At 45.7% G+C, this 16,570-nt stretch overlaps 13 non-coding genes across 13 annotated transcripts; 7 read left to right on the top strand and 6 right to left on the bottom strand.

Moving 5' to 3' along the window:
- Positions 1-360: 360 nt before the first annotated feature.
- On the bottom strand, positions 361-442 carry trnas-aga (transfer RNA serine (anticodon AGA)). The gene has a single exon. It is a non-coding gene; the product is annotated as a tRNA-Ser (tRNA).
- A 128-nt stretch (positions 443-570) lies between these two features.
- On the top strand, positions 571-644 carry trnan-guu (transfer RNA asparagine (anticodon GUU)). The gene has a single exon. It is a non-coding gene; the product is annotated as a tRNA-Asn (tRNA).
- Positions 645-2,347: 1,703 nt separating this feature from the next.
- On the bottom strand, positions 2,348-2,429 carry trnas-aga (transfer RNA serine (anticodon AGA)). Its single transcript has one exon. It is a non-coding gene; the product is annotated as a tRNA-Ser (tRNA).
- A 128-nt stretch (positions 2,430-2,557) lies between these two features.
- Positions 2,558-2,631, top strand: trnan-guu (transfer RNA asparagine (anticodon GUU)). Its single transcript has one exon. It is a non-coding gene; the product is annotated as a tRNA-Asn (tRNA).
- A 1,914-nt stretch (positions 2,632-4,545) lies between these two features.
- On the top strand, positions 4,546-4,619 carry trnan-guu (transfer RNA asparagine (anticodon GUU)). Its single transcript has one exon. It is a non-coding gene; the product is annotated as a tRNA-Asn (tRNA).
- Positions 4,620-6,321: 1,702 nt separating this feature from the next.
- On the bottom strand, positions 6,322-6,403 carry trnas-aga (transfer RNA serine (anticodon AGA)). The gene has a single exon. It is a non-coding gene; the product is annotated as a tRNA-Ser (tRNA).
- Positions 6,404-8,519: 2,116 nt separating this feature from the next.
- Positions 8,520-8,593, top strand: trnan-guu (transfer RNA asparagine (anticodon GUU)). The gene has a single exon. It is a non-coding gene; the product is annotated as a tRNA-Asn (tRNA).
- Positions 8,594-10,295: 1,702 nt separating this feature from the next.
- trnaf-aaa (transfer RNA phenylalanine (anticodon AAA)) lies at positions 10,296-10,377 on the bottom strand. Its single transcript has one exon. It is a non-coding gene; the product is annotated as a tRNA-Phe (tRNA).
- Positions 10,378-10,505: 128 nt separating this feature from the next.
- trnan-guu (transfer RNA asparagine (anticodon GUU)) lies at positions 10,506-10,579 on the top strand. Its single transcript has one exon. It is a non-coding gene; the product is annotated as a tRNA-Asn (tRNA).
- A 1,703-nt stretch (positions 10,580-12,282) lies between these two features.
- trnas-aga (transfer RNA serine (anticodon AGA)) lies at positions 12,283-12,364 on the bottom strand. The gene has a single exon. It is a non-coding gene; the product is annotated as a tRNA-Ser (tRNA).
- A 1,905-nt stretch (positions 12,365-14,269) lies between these two features.
- Positions 14,270-14,351, bottom strand: trnaf-aaa (transfer RNA phenylalanine (anticodon AAA)). Its single transcript has one exon. It is a non-coding gene; the product is annotated as a tRNA-Phe (tRNA).
- Positions 14,352-14,479: 128 nt separating this feature from the next.
- On the top strand, positions 14,480-14,553 carry trnan-guu (transfer RNA asparagine (anticodon GUU)). The gene has a single exon. It is a non-coding gene; the product is annotated as a tRNA-Asn (tRNA).
- A 1,913-nt stretch (positions 14,554-16,466) lies between these two features.
- trnan-guu (transfer RNA asparagine (anticodon GUU)) lies at positions 16,467-16,540 on the top strand. The gene has a single exon. It is a non-coding gene; the product is annotated as a tRNA-Asn (tRNA).
- The last annotated feature ends 30 nt before the right edge of the window (positions 16,541-16,570 follow it).

Here is a 16,570-nt window from a genome sequence, read left to right as displayed (position 1 = left end):
GATTTAGGCCGGCGGTGTTGAGAACTGTGGCTCGTCTGCCTTAGTTCATTAAATAAGCATCGCAGTAGGAAGCAGCATCAACTGGAAGATGGCTGCGCGGAAGACGTGCATTTTCTTCAATGGGTTGCAAAATAAAATATTTTCGACGGTTAAAATTGCTTTGACGGTTTCAAGAGCGTTAAATAACGTAGTATTCTCCTTTGGCTTAGGCCTCTCGTAATGTCATAATGGGGTGAAGTGCTTGTTATACTTTCTGCTTGAAACTTTGTTTGATTGCAGCTTTGAATCTCGGCAGAGGAACCGAAAGGCAGCAGTTCAAATTAAGTAAAAAGCAATCATTTGGGACGACGTCCTCGGTGCCGTAGTCGGCAGGATTCGAACCTGCGCGGGGAAACCCCAATGGATTTCTAGTCCATCGTCTTAACCACTCGGCCACGACTACCCTGACAGTGGTTTGGACCCACGCAGCTTCTCATTTGCTTCGAAATCGGTGCCTCTGCTGTGAACACTCTGGCACATAATCACATGGGTTCATGTGGAATAATTGCAATTGCAAACATTTTCGTGTCTGTCTCTGTGGCGCAATGGGCCAGCGCGTTCGGCTGTTAACTGAAAGGTTGGTGGTTCGAGCCCACCCAGAGACGTGAGTAACTTTTAATTTTTGCAAACTCATCTATTGTTTAAAAATGGAGTCTTTGATTCCGTGAAATGAACAGTGGTGAGCATACTGCTGCTGCCTTCCTGTTTCCAATGGGAACAATCGCTTCATCGATCAGTCTTCTGCCAGGCAGCATGGATATTCTACATCCCTTATACCAATACTCCAAGTGCAGCGTTCTTGCATTAAAATCCAGCAGGAAAATCGGCCACAGTGGATAATCCATTCTGAAAACCCTTTTCCACACTTTCCTCAGGTTTACACAGACATGGATTAGAATGGAAAGCTTGCAACTATTACAATTGCCAGAGAACTGCAGCTTCCTTGCATCGCCCTGCACCCTGATCACATGACAACAACCAACCAATCACATAGAGCGGCGCGAGAACACCCCCATTGAATGTGTCCAATCAGGGCCTGAGGATTGAACTGCTCTGTCACATGCAGTTCCAGTAAGTTGGAGGACTCAGCTGTGACCGGATGACTTGTTGCTGTCGCTAGCGCCGCGGCCGAGAAGCGAGCAGCCCCTGCAATCTCTTGTTTTCAGCCAAATGCTAGAGGTATGAATTTCTAATGACAAAATCTTTGACGCTAACTGATTTGGTTGCTGTATTTGAATGCGGTTTAGTGCCTCGCACGGGCCTTGTGATTTTCTTTTTGCGTGCGGTTTGCAGTGTGTGATCGCTTAACATTTTGCGACTGAAATTAAATGCAATATCTGATTCAAATTGTTGCTTCATATGGCGTTCGGTCAAATTGAGGAAATTCGACACTACGAACGGGATTCAAATCGCCTTTTCTCTTGTGTGCTGCTTTTGTCCCTTTGTATGGCCGCGTGCCTCAGGGAATGTGGTTGGAGAATAAATCTTTGGCTGCATTGTTTTTCCTGCTGGTTGTCCATCCAGCTAAACATAGTTTTCTGTGGTGAAATGAATTCAGCAGATGCTACGAAGGAAGAACATATAAATTCTTTCATGGCTTGACTGGGCGGATTCTGAGAGGTTGTTTACCCTGGCTGTGGAGCCCGAACTAGGGGTCAAAGTTTCAGAATAAGGGGCCGGCCATTTAAGATTGAGATGAGGAGAAATTGCTTCATTGTAAGGGTTGTGTATCTTTGGAGTTTTCTAACGCAGAGGGCTGTGGTGGTTCAGTCGTTGAGTACATTCCTAACTGAGATGGATATGTACATTACGGAAATCAAGGTATATGGGGCAAGGTCGGTAATTTTCAGTTGAGGTAGAGGATCAGCCATGATCTTATTGAATGGCGGAGCATGATCGAGGGCCGCATGGCCTAATCCTGCTCCTATTTCTTATGATCTAATGTAGCGATTTAGGCCGGCGGTGTTGACAACTGTGGCTCGTCTGCCTTAGTTCATTAAATAAGCATCGCAGTAGGAAGCAGCATCAACTGGAAGATGGCTGCGCGGAAGACGTGCTTTTTCTTCAATGGGTTGCAAAATAAAAGATTTTCGACGGTTAAAATTGCTTTGACTGTTTCAAGAGCGTTAAATAACGTAGTATTCTCCTTTGGCTTAGGCCTCTCGTAATGTCATAATGGGGTGAAGTGCTTGTTATACTTTCTGCTTGAAACTTTGTTTGATTGCAGCTTTGAATCTCGGCAGAGGAACCGAAAGGCAGCAGTTCAAATTAAGTAAAAAGCGATCATTTGGGACGACGTCCTCGGTGCCGTAGTCGGCAAGATTTGAACCTGCGCGGGGAAACCCCAATGGATTTCTAGTCCATCGCCTTAACCACTCGGCCACGACTACCCTGACAGTGGTTTGGACCCACGCAGCTTCTCATTTGCTTCGAAATCGGTGCCTCTGCTGTGAACACTCTGGCACATAATCACATGGGTTCATGTGGAATAATTGCAATTGCAAACATTTTCGTGTCTGTCTCTGTGGCGCAATGGGCCAGCGCATTCGGCTGTTAACTGAAAGGTTGGTGGTTCGAGCCCACCCAGAGACGTGAGTAACTTTTAATTTTTGCAAACTCATCTATTGTTTAAAAATGGAGTCTTTGATTCCGTGAAATGAACAGTGGTGAGCATACTGCTGCTGCCTTCCTGTTTCCAATGGGAACAATCGCTTCATCGATCAGTCTTCTGCCAGGCAGCATGGATATTCTACATCCCTTATACCAATACTCCAAGTGCAGCGTTCTTGCATTAAAATCCAGCAGGAAAATCGGCCACAGTGGATAATCCATTCTGAAAACCCTTTTCTACACTTTCCTCAGGTTTACACATACATGGATTAGAATGGAAAGCTTGCAACTATTACAATTGCCAGAGAACTGCAGCTTCCTTGCATCGCCCTGCACCCTGATCACATGACAACAACCAACCAATCACATAGAGCAGCGCGAGAACACCCCCATTGAATGTGTCCAATCAGGGCCTGAGGATTGAACTGCTCTGTCACATGCAGTTCCAGTAAGTTGGAGGACTCAGCTGTGACCGGATGACTTGTTGCTGTCGCTAGCGCCGCGGCCGAGAAGCGAGCAGCCCCTGCAATCTCTTGTTTTCAGCCAAATGCTAGAGGTATGAATTTCTAATGACAAAATCTTTGACGCTAACTGATTTGGTTGCTGTATTTGAATGCGGTTTAGTGCCTCGCACGGGCCTTGTGATTTTCTTTTTGCGTGCGGTTTGCAGTGTGTGATCGCTTAACATTTTGCGACTGAAATTAAATGCAATATCTGATTCAAATTGTTGCTTCATATGGCGTTCGGTCAAATTGAGGAAATTCGACACTACGAACGGGATTCAAATCGCCTTTTCTCTTGTGTGCTGCTTTTGTCCCTTTGTATGGCCGCGTGCCTCAGGGAATGTGGTTGGAGAATAAATCTTTGGCTGCATTGTTTTTCCTGCTGGTTGTCCATCCAGCTAAACATAGTTTTCTGTGGTGAAATGAATTCAGCAGACGCTACGAAGGAAGAACATATAAATTCTTTCATGGCTTGACTGGGCGGATTCTGAGAGGTTGTTTACCCTGGCTGTGGAGCCCGAACTAGGGGTCAAAGTTTCAGAATAAGGGGCCGGCCATTTAAGATTGAGATGAGGAGAAATTGCTTCATTGTAAGGGTTGTGTATCTTTGGAGTTTTCTAACGCAGAGGGCTGTGGTGGTTCAGTCGTTGAGTACACTCCTAACTGAGATGGATATGTACATTACGGAAATCAAGGTATATGGGGCAAGGTCGGTAACTTTCAGTTGAGGTAGAGGATCAGCCATGATCTTATTAAATGGCGGAGCATGATCGAGGGCCGCATGGCCAAATCCTGCTCCTATTTCTTATGATCTAATGCAGCGATTTAGGCCGGCGGTGTTGAGAACTGTGGCTCGTCTGCCTTAGTTCATTAAATAAGCATCGCAGTAGGAAGCAGCATCAACTGGAAGATGGCTGCGCGGAAGACGTGCGTTTTCTTCAATGGGTTGCAAAATAAAATATTTTCGACGGTTAAAATTGCTTTGACGGTTTCAAGAGCGTTAAATAACGTAGTATTCTCCTTTGGCTTAGGCCTCTCGTAATGTCATAATGGGGTGAAGTGCTTGTTATCCTTTCTGCTTGAAACTTTGTTTGATTGTAGCTTTGAATCTCGGCAGAGGAACCGAAAGGCAGCAGTTCAAATTAAGTAAAAAGCGATCATTTGGGACGACGTCCTCGGTGCTGTAGTCGGCAGGATTCGAACCTTCGCGGGGAAACCCCAATGGATTATCTAGTCCATCGCCTTAACCACTCGGCCACGACTACCCTGACAGTGGTTTGGACCCACGCAGCTTCTCATTTGCTTCGAAATCGGTGCCTCTGCTGTGAACACTCTGGCACATAATCACATGGGTTCATGTGGAATAATTCCAATTGCAAACATTTTCGTGTCTGTCTCTGTGGCGCAATGGGCCAGCGCGTTCGGCTGTTAACTGAAAGGTTGGTGGTTCGAGCCCACCCAGAGACGTGAGTAACTTTTAATTTTTGCAAACTCATCTATTGTTTAAAAATGGAGTCTTTGATTCCGTGAAATGAACAGTGGTGAGCTTACTGCTGCTGCCTTCCTGTTTCCAATGGGAACAATCGCTTCATCGATCAGTCTTCTGCCAGGCAGCATGGATATTCTACATCCCTTATACCAATACTCCAAGTGCAGCGTTCTTGCATTAAAATCCAGCAGGAAAATCGGCCACAGTGGATAATCCATTCTGAAAACCCTTTTCTACACTTTCCTCAGGTTTACACATACATGGATTAGAATGGAAAGCTTGCAACTATTACAATTGCCAGAGAACTGCAGCTTCCTTGCATCGCCCTGCACCCTGATCACATGACAACAACCAACCAATCACATAGAGCAGCGCGAGAACACCCCCATTGAATGTGTCCAATCAGGGCCTGAGGATTGAACTGCTCTGTCACATGCAGTTCCAGTAAGTTGGAGGACTCAGCTGTGACCGGATGACTTGTTGCTGTCGCTAGCGCCGCGGCCGAGAAGCGAGCAGCCCCTGCAATCTCTTGCTTTCAGCCAAATGCTAGAGGTATGAATTTCTAATGACAAAATCTTTGACGCTAACTGATTTGGTTGCTGTATTTGAATGCGGTTTAGTGCCTCGCACGGGCCTTGTGATTTGCTTTTTGCGTGCGGTTTGCAGTGTGTGATCGCTTAACATTTTGCGACTGAAGTTAAATGCAATATCTGATTCAAATTGTTGCTTCATATGGCGTTCGGTCAAATTGAGGAAATTCGACACTACGAACGGGATTCAAATCGCCTTTTCTCTTGTGTGCTGCTTTTGTCCCTTTGTATGGCCGCGTGCCTCAGGGAATGTGGTTGGAGAATAAATCTTTGGCTGCATTGTTTTTCCTGCTGGTTGTCCATCCAGCTAAACATAGTTTTCTGTGGTGAAATGAATTCAGCAGACGCTACGAAGGAAGAACATATAAATGTTTTCATGGCTTGACTGGGCGGATTCTGAGAGGTTGTTTACCCTGGCTGTGGAGCCCGAACTAGGGGTCAAAGTTTCAGAATAAGGGGCCGGCCATTTAAGATTGAGATGAGGAGAAATTGCTTCATTGTAAGGGTTCTGTATCTTTGGAGTTTTCTAACGCAGAGGGCTGTGGTGGTTCAGTCGTTGAGTACATTCCTAACTGAGATGGATATGTACATTACGGAAATCAAGGTATATGGGGCAAGGTCGGTAACTTTCAGTTGAGGTAGAGGATCAGCCATGATCTTATTGAATGGCGGAGCATGATCGAGGGCCGCATGGCCAAATCCTGCTCCTATTTCTTATGATCTAATGTAGCGATTTAGGCCGGCGGTGTTGAGAACTGTGGCTCGTCTGCCTTAGTTCATTAAATAAGCATCGCAGTAGGAAGCAGCATCAACTGGAAGATGGCTGCGCGGAAGACGTGCATTTTCTTCAATGGGTTGCAAAATAAAATATTTTCGACGGTTAAAATTGCTTTGACGGTTTCAAGAGCGTTAAATAACGTAGTATTCTCCTTTGGCTTAGGCCTCTCGTAATGTCATAATGGGGTGAAGTGCTTGTTTTCTTTCTGCTTGAAACTTTGTTTGATTGCAGCTTTGAATCTCGGCAGAGGAACCGAAAGGCAGCAGTTCAAATTAAGTAAAAAGCGATCATTTGGGACGACTTCCTCGGTGCCGTAGTCGGCAGGATTCGAACCTGCGCGGGGAAACCCCAATGGATTTCTAGTCCATCGCCTTAACCACTCGGCCACGACTACCCTGACAGTGGTTTGGACCCACGCAGCTTCTCATTTGCTTCGAAATCGGTGCCTCTGCTGTGAACACTCTGGCACATAATCACATGGGTTCATATGGAATAATTCCAATTGCAAACATTTTCGTGTCTGTCTCTGTGGAACAATGGGCCAGCGCGTTCGGCTGTTAACTGAAAGGTTGGTGGTTCGAGCCCACCCAGAGACGTGAGTAACTTTTAATTTTTGCAAACTCATCTATTGTTTAAAAATGGAGTCTTTGATTCCGTGAAATGAACAGTGGTGAGCATACTGCTGCTGCCTTCCTGTTTCCAATGGGAACAATCGCTTCATCGATCAGTCTTCTGCCAGGCAGCATGGATATTCTACATCCCTTATACCAATACTCCAAGTGCAGCGTTCTTGCATTAAAATCCAGCAGGAAAATCGGCCACAGTGGATAATCCATTCTGAAAACCCTTTTCTACACTTTCCTCAGGTTTACACATACATGGATTAGAATGGAAAGCTTGCAACTATTACAATTGCCAGAGAACTGCAGCTTCCTTGCATCGCCCTGCACCCTGATCACATGACAACAACCAACCAATCACATAGAGCGGCGCGAGAACACCCCCATTGAATGTGTCCAATCAGGGCCTGTGGATTGAACTGCTCTGTCACATGCAGTTCCAGTAAGTTGGAGGACTCAGCTGTGACCGGATGACTTGTTGCTGTCGCTAGCGCCGCGGCCGAGAAGCGAGCAGCCCCTGCAATCTCTTGTTTTCAGCCAAATGCTAGAGGTATGAATTTCTAATGACAAAATCTTTGACGCTAACTGATTTGGTTGCTGTATTTGAATGCGGTTTAGTGGCAAGCAACGGGCCTTGTGATTTTCTTTTTGCGTGCGGTTTGCAGTGTGTGATCGCTTAACATTTTGCGACTGAAATTAAATGCAATATCTGATTCAAATTGTTGCTTCATATGGCGTTCGGTCAAATTGAGGAAATTCGACACTACGAACGGGATTCAAATCGCCTTTTCTCTTGTGTGCTGCTTTTGTCCCTTTGTATGGCCGCGTGCCTCAGGGAATGTGGTTGGAGAATAAATCTTTGGCTGCATTGTTTTTCCTGCTGGTTGTCCATCCAGCTAAACATAGTTTTCTGTGGTGAAATGAATTCAGCAGACGCTACGAAGGAAGAACATATAAATTCTTTCATGGCTTGACTGGGCGGATTCTGAGAGGTTGTTTACCCTGGCTGTGGAGCCCGAACTAGGGGTCAAAGTTTCAGAATAAGGGGCCGGCCATTTAAGATTGAGATGAGGAGAAATTGCTTCATTGTAAGGGTTGTGTATCTTTGGAGCTTTCTAACGCAGAGGGCTGTGGTGGTTCAGTCGTTGAGTACATTCCTAACTGAGATGGATATGTACATTACGGAAATCAAGGTATATGGGGCAAGGTCGGTAACTTTCAGATGAGGTAGAGGATCAGCCATGATCTTATTGAATGGCGGAGCATGATCGAGGGCCGCATGGCCAAATCCTGCTCCTATTTCTTATGATCTAATGTAGCGATTTAGGCCGGCGGTGTTGAGAACTGTGGCTCATCTGCCTTAGTTCATTAAATAAGCATCGCAGTAGGAAGCAGCATCAACTGGAAGATGGCTGCGCGGAAGACGTGCATTTTCTTCAATGGGTTGCAAAATAAAATATTTTCGACGGTTAAAATTGCTTTGACGGTTCCAAGAGCGTTAAATAACGTAGTATTCTCCTTTGGCTTAGGCCTCTCGTAATGTCATAATGGGGTGAAGTGCTTTTTATACTTCCTGCTTGAAACTTTGTTTGATTGTGGCTTTGAATCTCGGCAGAGGAACCGAAAGGCAGCAGTTCAAATTAAGTAAAAAGCGATCATTTGGGACGACGTCCTCGGTGCCGCAGTCGGTAGAATTCGAATCTGCGCGGAGAAACCACAATGGATTTCTAGTTTATCGCCTTAACCACTCGGCCACGACTACCTTGACAGTGGTTTGGACCCACGCTGCTTCTCATTTGCTTCGAAATCGGTGCCTCTGCTGTGAACACTCTGGCGCATAATCACATGGGTTCATGTGGAATAATTCCAATTGCAAACATTTTCGTGTCTGTCTCTGTGGTGCAATGGGCCAGCGCGTTCGGCTGTTAACTGAAAGGTTGGTGGTTCGAGCCCACCCAGAGACGTGAGTAACTTTTAATCTTTGCAAACTCATCTATTGTTTAAAAATGGAGTCTTTGATTCCGTGAAATGAACAGTGGTGAGCATACTGCTGCTGCCTTCCTGTTTCGAATGGGAACAATCGCTTCATCGATCAGTCTTCTGCCAGGCAGCATGGATATTCTACATCCCTTATACCAATACTCCAAGTGCAGCGTTCTTGCATTAAAATCCAGCAGGAAAATCGGCCACAGTGGATAATCCATTCTGAAAACCCTTTTCTACACTTTCCTCAGGTTTACACATACATGGATTAGAATGGAAAGCTTGCAACTATTACAATTGCCAGAGAACTGCAGCTTCCTTGCATCGCCCTGCACCCTGATCACATGACAACAACCAACCAATCACATAGAGCGGCGCGAGAACACCCCCATTGAATGTGTCCAATCAGGGCCTGAGGATTGAACTGCTCTGTCACATGCAGTTCCAGTAAGTTGGAGGACTCAGCTGTGACCGGATGACTTGTTGCTGTCGCTAGCGCCGCGGCCGAGAAGCGAGCAGCCCCTGCAATCTCTTGTTTTCAGCCAAATGCTAGAGGTATGAATTTCTAATGACAAAATCTTTGACGCTAACTGATTTGGTTGCTGTATTTGAATGCGGTTTAGTGCCTCGCACGGGCCTTGTGATTTTCTTTTTGCGTGCGGTTTGCAGTGTGTGATCGCTTAACATTTTGCGACTGAAATTAAATGCAATATCTGATTCAAATTGTTGCTTCATATGGCGTTCGGTCAAATTGAGGAAATTCGACACTACGAACGGGATTCAAATCGCCTTTTCTCTTGTGTGCTGCTTTTGTCCCTTTGTATGGCCGCGTGCCTCAGGGAATGTGGTTGGAGAATAAATCTTTGGCTGCATTGTTTTTCCTGCTGGTTGTCCATCCAGCTAAACATAGTTTTCTGTGGTGAAATGAATTCAGCAGACGCTACGAAGGAAGAACATATAAATTCTTTCATGGCTTGACTGGGCGGATTCTGAGAGGTTGTTTACCCTGGCTGTGGAGCCGAACTAGGGGTCAAAGTTTCAGAATAAGGGGCCGGCCATTTAAGATTGAAATGAGGAGAAATTGCTTCATTGTAAGGGTTGTGTATCTTTGGAGTTTTCTAACGCAGAGGGCTGTGGTGGTTCAGTCGTTGAGTACATTCCTAACTGAGATGGATATGTACATTACGGAAATCAAGGTATATGGGGCAAGGTCGGTAACTTTCAGTTGAGGTAGAGGATCAGCCATGATCTTATTGAATGGCGGAGCATGATCGAGGGCCGCATGGCCAAATCCTGCTCCTATTTCTTATGATCTAATGTAGCGATTTAGGCCGGCGGTGTTGAGAACTGTGGCTCGTCTGCCTTAGTTCATTAAATAAGCATCGCAGTAGGAAGCAGCATCAACTGGAAGATGGCTGCGCGGAAGACGTGCATTTTCTTCAATGGGTTGCAAAATAAAATATTTTCGACGGTTAAAATTGCTTTGACGGTTCCAAGAGCGTTAAATAACGTAGTATTCTCCTTTGGCTTAGGCCTCTCGTAATGTCATAATGGGGTGAAGTGCTTGTTATACTTTCTGCTTGAAACTTTGTTTGATTGCAGCTTTGAATCTCGGCAGAGAAACCGAAAGGCAGCAGTTCAAATTAAGTAAAAATCGATCATTTGGGACGACGTCCTCGGTGCCGCAGTCGGCAGGATTCGAACCTGCGCGGGTAAACCCCGATGGATTTTTAGTCCATCGCCTTAACCACTCGGCCACGACTACCCTGACAGTGGTTTGGACCCACGCAGCTTCTCATTTGCTTCGAAATCGGTGCCTCTGCTGTGAACACTCTGGCACATAATCACATGGGTTCATGTGGAATAATTCCAATTGCAAACATTTTCGTGTCTGTCTCTGTGGCGCAATGGGCCAGCGCGTTCGGCTGTTAACTGAAAGGTTGGTGGTTCGAGCCCACCCAGAGACGTGAGTAACTTTTAATTTTTGCAAACTCATCTATTGTTTAAAAATGGAGTCTTTGATTCCGTGAAATGAACAGTGGTGAGCATACTGCTGCTGCCTTCCTGTTTCCAATGGGAACAATCGCTTCATCGATCAGTCTTCTGCCAGGCAGCATGGATATTCTACATCCCTTATACCAATACTCCAAGTGCAGCGTTCTTGCATTAAAATCCAGCAGGAAAATCGGCCACAGTGGATAATCCATTCTGAAAACCCTTTTCTACACTTTCCTCAGGTTTACACATACTTGGATTAGAATGGAAAGCTTGCAACTATTACAATTGCCAGAGAACTGCAGCTTCCTTGCATCGCCCTGCACCCTGATCACATGACAACAACCAACCAATCACATAGAGCGGCGCGAGAACACCCCCATTGAATGTGTCCAATCAGGGCCTGAGGATTGAACTGCTCTGTCACATGCAGTTCCAGTAAGTTGGAGGACTCAGCTGTGACCGGATGACTTGTTGCTGTCGCTAGCGCCGCGGCCGAGAAGCGAGCAGCCCCTGCAATCTCTTGTTTTCAGCCAAATGCTAGAGGTATGAATTTCTAATGACAAAATCTTTGACGCTAACTGATTTGGTTGCTGTATTTGAATGCGGTTTAGTGCCTCGCACGGGCCTTGTGATTTTCTTTTTGCGTGCGGTTTGCAGTGTGTGATCGCTTAACATTTTGCGACTGAAATTAAATGCAATATCTGATTCAAATTGTTGCTTCATATGGCGTTCGGTCAAATTGAGGAAATTCGACACTACGAACGGGATTCAAATCGCCTTTTCTCTTGTGTGCTGCTTTTGTCCCTTTGTATGGCCGCGTGCCTCAGGGAATGTGGTTGGAGAATAAATCTTTGGCTGCATTGTTTTTCCTGCTGGTTGTCCATCCAGCTAAACATAGTTTTCTGTGGTGAAATGAATTCAGCAGATGCTACGAAGGAAGAACATATAAATTCTTTCATGGCTTGACTGGGCGGATTCTGAGAGGTTGTTTACCCTGGCTGTGGAGCCCGAACTAGGGGTCAAAGTTTCAGAATAAGGGGCCGGCCATTTAAGATTGAGATGAGGAGAAATTGCTTCATTGTAAGGGTTGTGTATCTTTGGAGTTTTCTAACGCAGAGGGCTGTGGTGGTTCAGTCGTTGAGTACATTCCTAACTGAGATGGATATGTACATTACGGAAATCAAGGTATATGGGGCAAGGTCGGTAACTTTCAGTTGAGGTAGAGGATCAGCCATGATCTTATTGAATGGCGGAGCATGATCGAGGGCCGCATGGCCAAATCCTGCTCCTATTTCTTATGATCTAATGTAGCGATTTAGGCCGGCGGTGTTGAGAACTGTGGCTCGTCTGCCTTAGTTCATTAAATAAGCATCGCAGTAGGAAGCAGCATCAACTGGAAGATGGCTGCGCGGAAGACGTGCATTTTCTTCAATGGGTTGCAAAATAAAATATTTTCGACGGTTAAAATTGCTTTGACGGTTCCAAGAGCGTTAAATAACGTAGTATTCTCCTTTGGCTTAGGCCTCTCGTAATGTCATAATGGGGTGAAGTGCTTGTTATACTTTCTGCTTGAAACTTTGTTTGATTGCAGCTTTGAATCTCGGCAGAGGAACCGAAAGGCAGCAGTTCAAATTAAGTAAAAACTGATCATTTGGGACGACGTCCTCGGTGCCGCAGTCGGCAGGATTCGAACCTGCGCGGGTAAACCCCAATGGATTTCTAGTCCATCGCCTTAACCACTCGGCCACGACTACCCTGACAGTGGTTTGGACCCACGCAGCTTCTCATTTGCTTCGAAATCGGTGCCTCTGCTGTGAACACTCTGGCACATAATCACATGGGTTCATGTGGAATAATTCCAATTGCAAACATTTTCGTGTCTGGCTCTGTGGCGCAATGGGCCAGCGCATTCGGCTGTTAACTGAAAGGTTGGTGGTTCGAGCCCACCCAGAGACGTGAGTAACTTTAAATTTTTGCAAACTCATCTATTGTTTAAAAATGGAGTCTTTGATTCCGTGAAATGAACAGTGGTGAGCATACTGCTGCTGCCTTCCTGTTTCCAATGGGAACAATCGCTTCATCGATCAGTCTTCTGCCAGGCAGCATGGATATTCTACATCCCTTATACCAATACTCCAAGTGCAGCGTTCTTGCATTAAAATCCAGCAGGAAAATCGGCCACAGTGGATAATCCATTCTGAAAACCCTTTTCTACACTTTCCTCAGGTTTACACATACTTGGATTAGAATGGAAAGCTTGCAACTATTACAATTGCCAGAGAACTGCAGCTTCCTTGCATCGCCCTGCACCCTGATCACATGACAACAACCAACCAATCACATAGAGCGGCGCGAGAACACCCCCATTGAATGTGTCCAATCAGGGCCTGAGGATTGAACTGCTCTGTCACATGCTGTTCCAGTAAGTTGGAGGACTCAGCTGTGACCGGATGACTTGTTGCTGTCGCTAGCGCCGCGGCCGAGAAGCGAGCAGCCCCTGCAATCTCTTGTTTTCAGCCAAATGCTAGAGGTATGAATTTCTAATGACAAAATCTTTGAAGCTAACTGATTTGGTTGATGTATTTGAATGCGGTTTAGTGCCTCGCACGGGCCTTGTGATTTTCTTTTTGCGTGCGGTTTGCAGTGTGTGATCGCTTAACATTTTGCGACTGAAATTAAATGCAATATCTGATTCAAATTGTTGCTTCATATGGCGTTCGGTCAAATTGAGGAAATTCGACACTACGAACGGGATTCAAATCGCCTTTTCTCTTGTGTGCTGCTTTTGTCCCTTTGTATGGCCGCGTGCCTCAGGGAATGTGGTTGGAGAATAAATCTTTGGCTGCATTGTTTTTCCTGCTGGTTGTCCATCCAGCTAAACATAGTTTTCTGTGGTGAAATGAATTCAGCAGACGCTACGAAGGAAGAACATATAAATTCTTTCATGGCTTGACTGGGCGGATTCTGAGAGGTTGTTTACCCTGGCTGTGGAGCCCGAACTAGGGGTCAAAGTTTCAGAATAAGGGGCCGGCCATTTAAGATTGAGATGAGGAGAAATTGCTTCATTGTAAGGGTTGTGTATCTTTGGAGTTTTCTAACGCAGAGGGCTGTGGTGGTTCAGTCGTTGAGTACATTCCTAACTGAGATGGATATGTACATTACGGAAATCAAGGTATATGGGGCAAGGTCGGTAACTTTCAGTTGAGGTAGAGGATCAGCCATGATCTTATTGAATGGCGGAGCATGATCGAGGGCCGCATGGCCAAATCCTGCTCCTATTTCTTATGATCTAATGTAGCGATTTAGGCCGGCGGTGTTGAGAACTGTGGCTCGTCTGCCTTAGTTCATTAAATAAGCATCGCAGTAGGAAGCAGCATCAACTGGAAGATGGCTGCGCGGAAGACGTGCATTTTCTTCAATGGGTTGCAAAATAAAATATTTTCGACGGTTAAAATTGCTTTGACGGTTCCAAGAGCGTTAAATAACGTAGTATTCTCCTTTGGCTTAGGCCTCTCGTAATGTCATAATGGGGTGAAGTGCTTGTTATACTTTCTGCTTGAAACTTTGTTTGATTGCAGCTTTGAATCTCGGCAGAGAAACCAAAAGGCAGCAGTTCAAATTAAGTAAAAACCGATCATTTGGGACGACGTCCTCGGTGCCGCAGTCGGCAGGATTCGAACCTGCGCGGGTAAACCCCGATGGATTTTTAGTCCATCGCCTTAACCACTCGGCCACGACTACCCTGACAGTGGTTTGGACCCACGCAGCTTCTCATTTGCTTCGAAATCGGTGCCTCTGCTGTGAACACTCTGGCACATAATCACATGGGTTCATGTGGAATAATTCCAATTGCAAACATTTTCGTGTCTGTCTCTGTGGCGCAATGGGCCAGCGCGTTCGGCTGTTAACTGAAAGGTTGGTGGTTCGAGCCCACCCAGAGACGTGAGTAACTTTTAATTTTTGCAAACTCATCTATTGTTTAAAAATGGAGTCTTTGATTCCGTGAAATGAACAGTGGTGAGCATACTGCTGCTGCCTTCCTGTTTCTAATGGGAACAATCGCTTCATCGATCAGTCTTCTGCCAGGCAGCATGGATATTCTACATCCCTTATACCAATACTCCAAGTGCAGCGTTCTTGCATTAAAATCCAGCAGGAAAATCGGCCACAGTGGATAATCCATTCTGAAAACCCTTTTCTACACTTTCCTCAGGTTTACACATACTTGGATTAGAATGGAAAGCTTGCAACTATTACAATTGCCAGAGAACTGCAGCTTCCTTGCATCGCCCTGCACCCTGATCACATGACAACAACCAACCAATCACATAGAGCGGCGCGAGAACACCCCCATTGAATGTGTCCAATCAGGGCCTGAGGATTGAACTGCTCTGTCACATGCAGTTCCAGTAAGTTGGAGGACTCAGCTGTGACCGGATGACTTGTTGCTGTCGCTAGCGCCGCGGCCGAGAAGCGAGCAGCCCCTGCAATCTCTTGTTTTCAGCCAAATGCTAGAGGTATGAATTTCTAATGACAAAATCTTTGACGCTAACTGATTTGGTTGCTGTATTTGAATGCGGTTTAGTGCCTCGCACGGGCCTTGTGATTTTCTTTTTGCGTGCGGTTTGCAGTGTGTGATCGCTTAACATTTTGCGACTGAAATTAAATGCAATATCTGATTCAAATTGTTGCTTCATATGGCGTTCGGTCAAATTGAGGAAATTCGACACTACGAACGGGATTCAAATCGCCTTTTCTCTTGTGTGCTGCTTTTGTCCCTTTGTATGGCCGCGTGCCTCAGGGAATGTGGTTGGAGAATAAATCTTTGGCTGCATTGTTTTTCCTGCTGGTTGTCCATCCAGCTAAACATAGTTTTCTGTGGTGAAATGAATTCAGCAGACGCTACGAAGGAAGAACATATAAATTCTTTCATGGCTTGACTGGGCGGATTCTGAGAGGTTGTTTACCCTGGCTGTGGAGCCCGAACTAGGGGTCAAAGTTTCAGAATAAGGGGCCGGCCATTTAAGATTGAGATGAGGAGAAATTGCTTCATTGTAAGGGTTGTGTATCTTTGGAGTTTTCTAACGCAGAGGGCTGTGGTGGTTCAGTCGTTGAGTACATTCCTAACTGAGATGGATATGTACATTACGGAAATCAAGGTATATGGGGCAAGGTCGGTAACTTTCAGTTGAGGTAGAGGATCAGCCATGATCTTATTGAATGGCGGAGCATGATCGAGGGCCGCATGGCCAAATCCTGCTCCTATTTCTTATGATCTAATGTAGCGATTTAGGCCGGCGGTGTTGAGAACTGTGGCTCGTCTGCCTTAGTTCATTAAATAAGCATCGCAGTAGGAAGCAGCATCAACTGGAAGATGGCTGCGCGGAAGACGTGCATTTTCTTCAATGGGTTGCAAAATAAAATATTTTCGACGGTTAAAATTGCTTTGACGGTTCCAAGAGCGTTAAATAACGTAGTATTCTCCTTTGGCTTAGGCCTCTCGTAATGTCATAATGGGGTGAAGTGCTTGTTATACTTTCTGCTTGAAACTTTGTTTGATTGTAGCTTTGAATCTCGGCAGAGGAACCGAAAGGCAGCAGTTCAAATTAAGTAAAAAGCAATCATTTGGGACGACCTCCTCGGTGCCGTAGTCGGCAGCATTCGAACCTGCGCAGGGAAACCCCAATGGATTTCTAGTCCATCGCCTTAACCACTCGGCCACGACTACCCTGACGGTGGTTTGGGCCCACGCAGCTTCTCATTTGCTTCGAAATCGGTGCCTCTGCTGTTAACACTCTGGCACATAATCACATGGGTTCATGTGGAATAATTCCAATTGCAAACATTTTCGTGTCTGTCTCTGTGGCGCAATGGGCCAGCGCGTTCGGCTGTTAACTGAAAGGTTGGTGGTTCGAGCCCACCCAGAGACGTGAGTAACTTTTAATTTTTGCAAACTCATC

This window comes from Somniosus microcephalus, unplaced genomic scaffold (genome assembly GCF_052327205.1).
Source record: "Somniosus microcephalus isolate GS21.2 unplaced genomic scaffold, FLI_Smic_1.0 unresolved_chr9, whole genome shotgun sequence".
In the NCBI taxonomy this organism is placed as follows: domain Eukaryota; kingdom Metazoa; phylum Chordata; class Chondrichthyes; order Squaliformes; family Somniosidae; genus Somniosus; species Somniosus microcephalus.
This window is presented reverse-complemented; position numbering and strand designations above follow the sequence as displayed.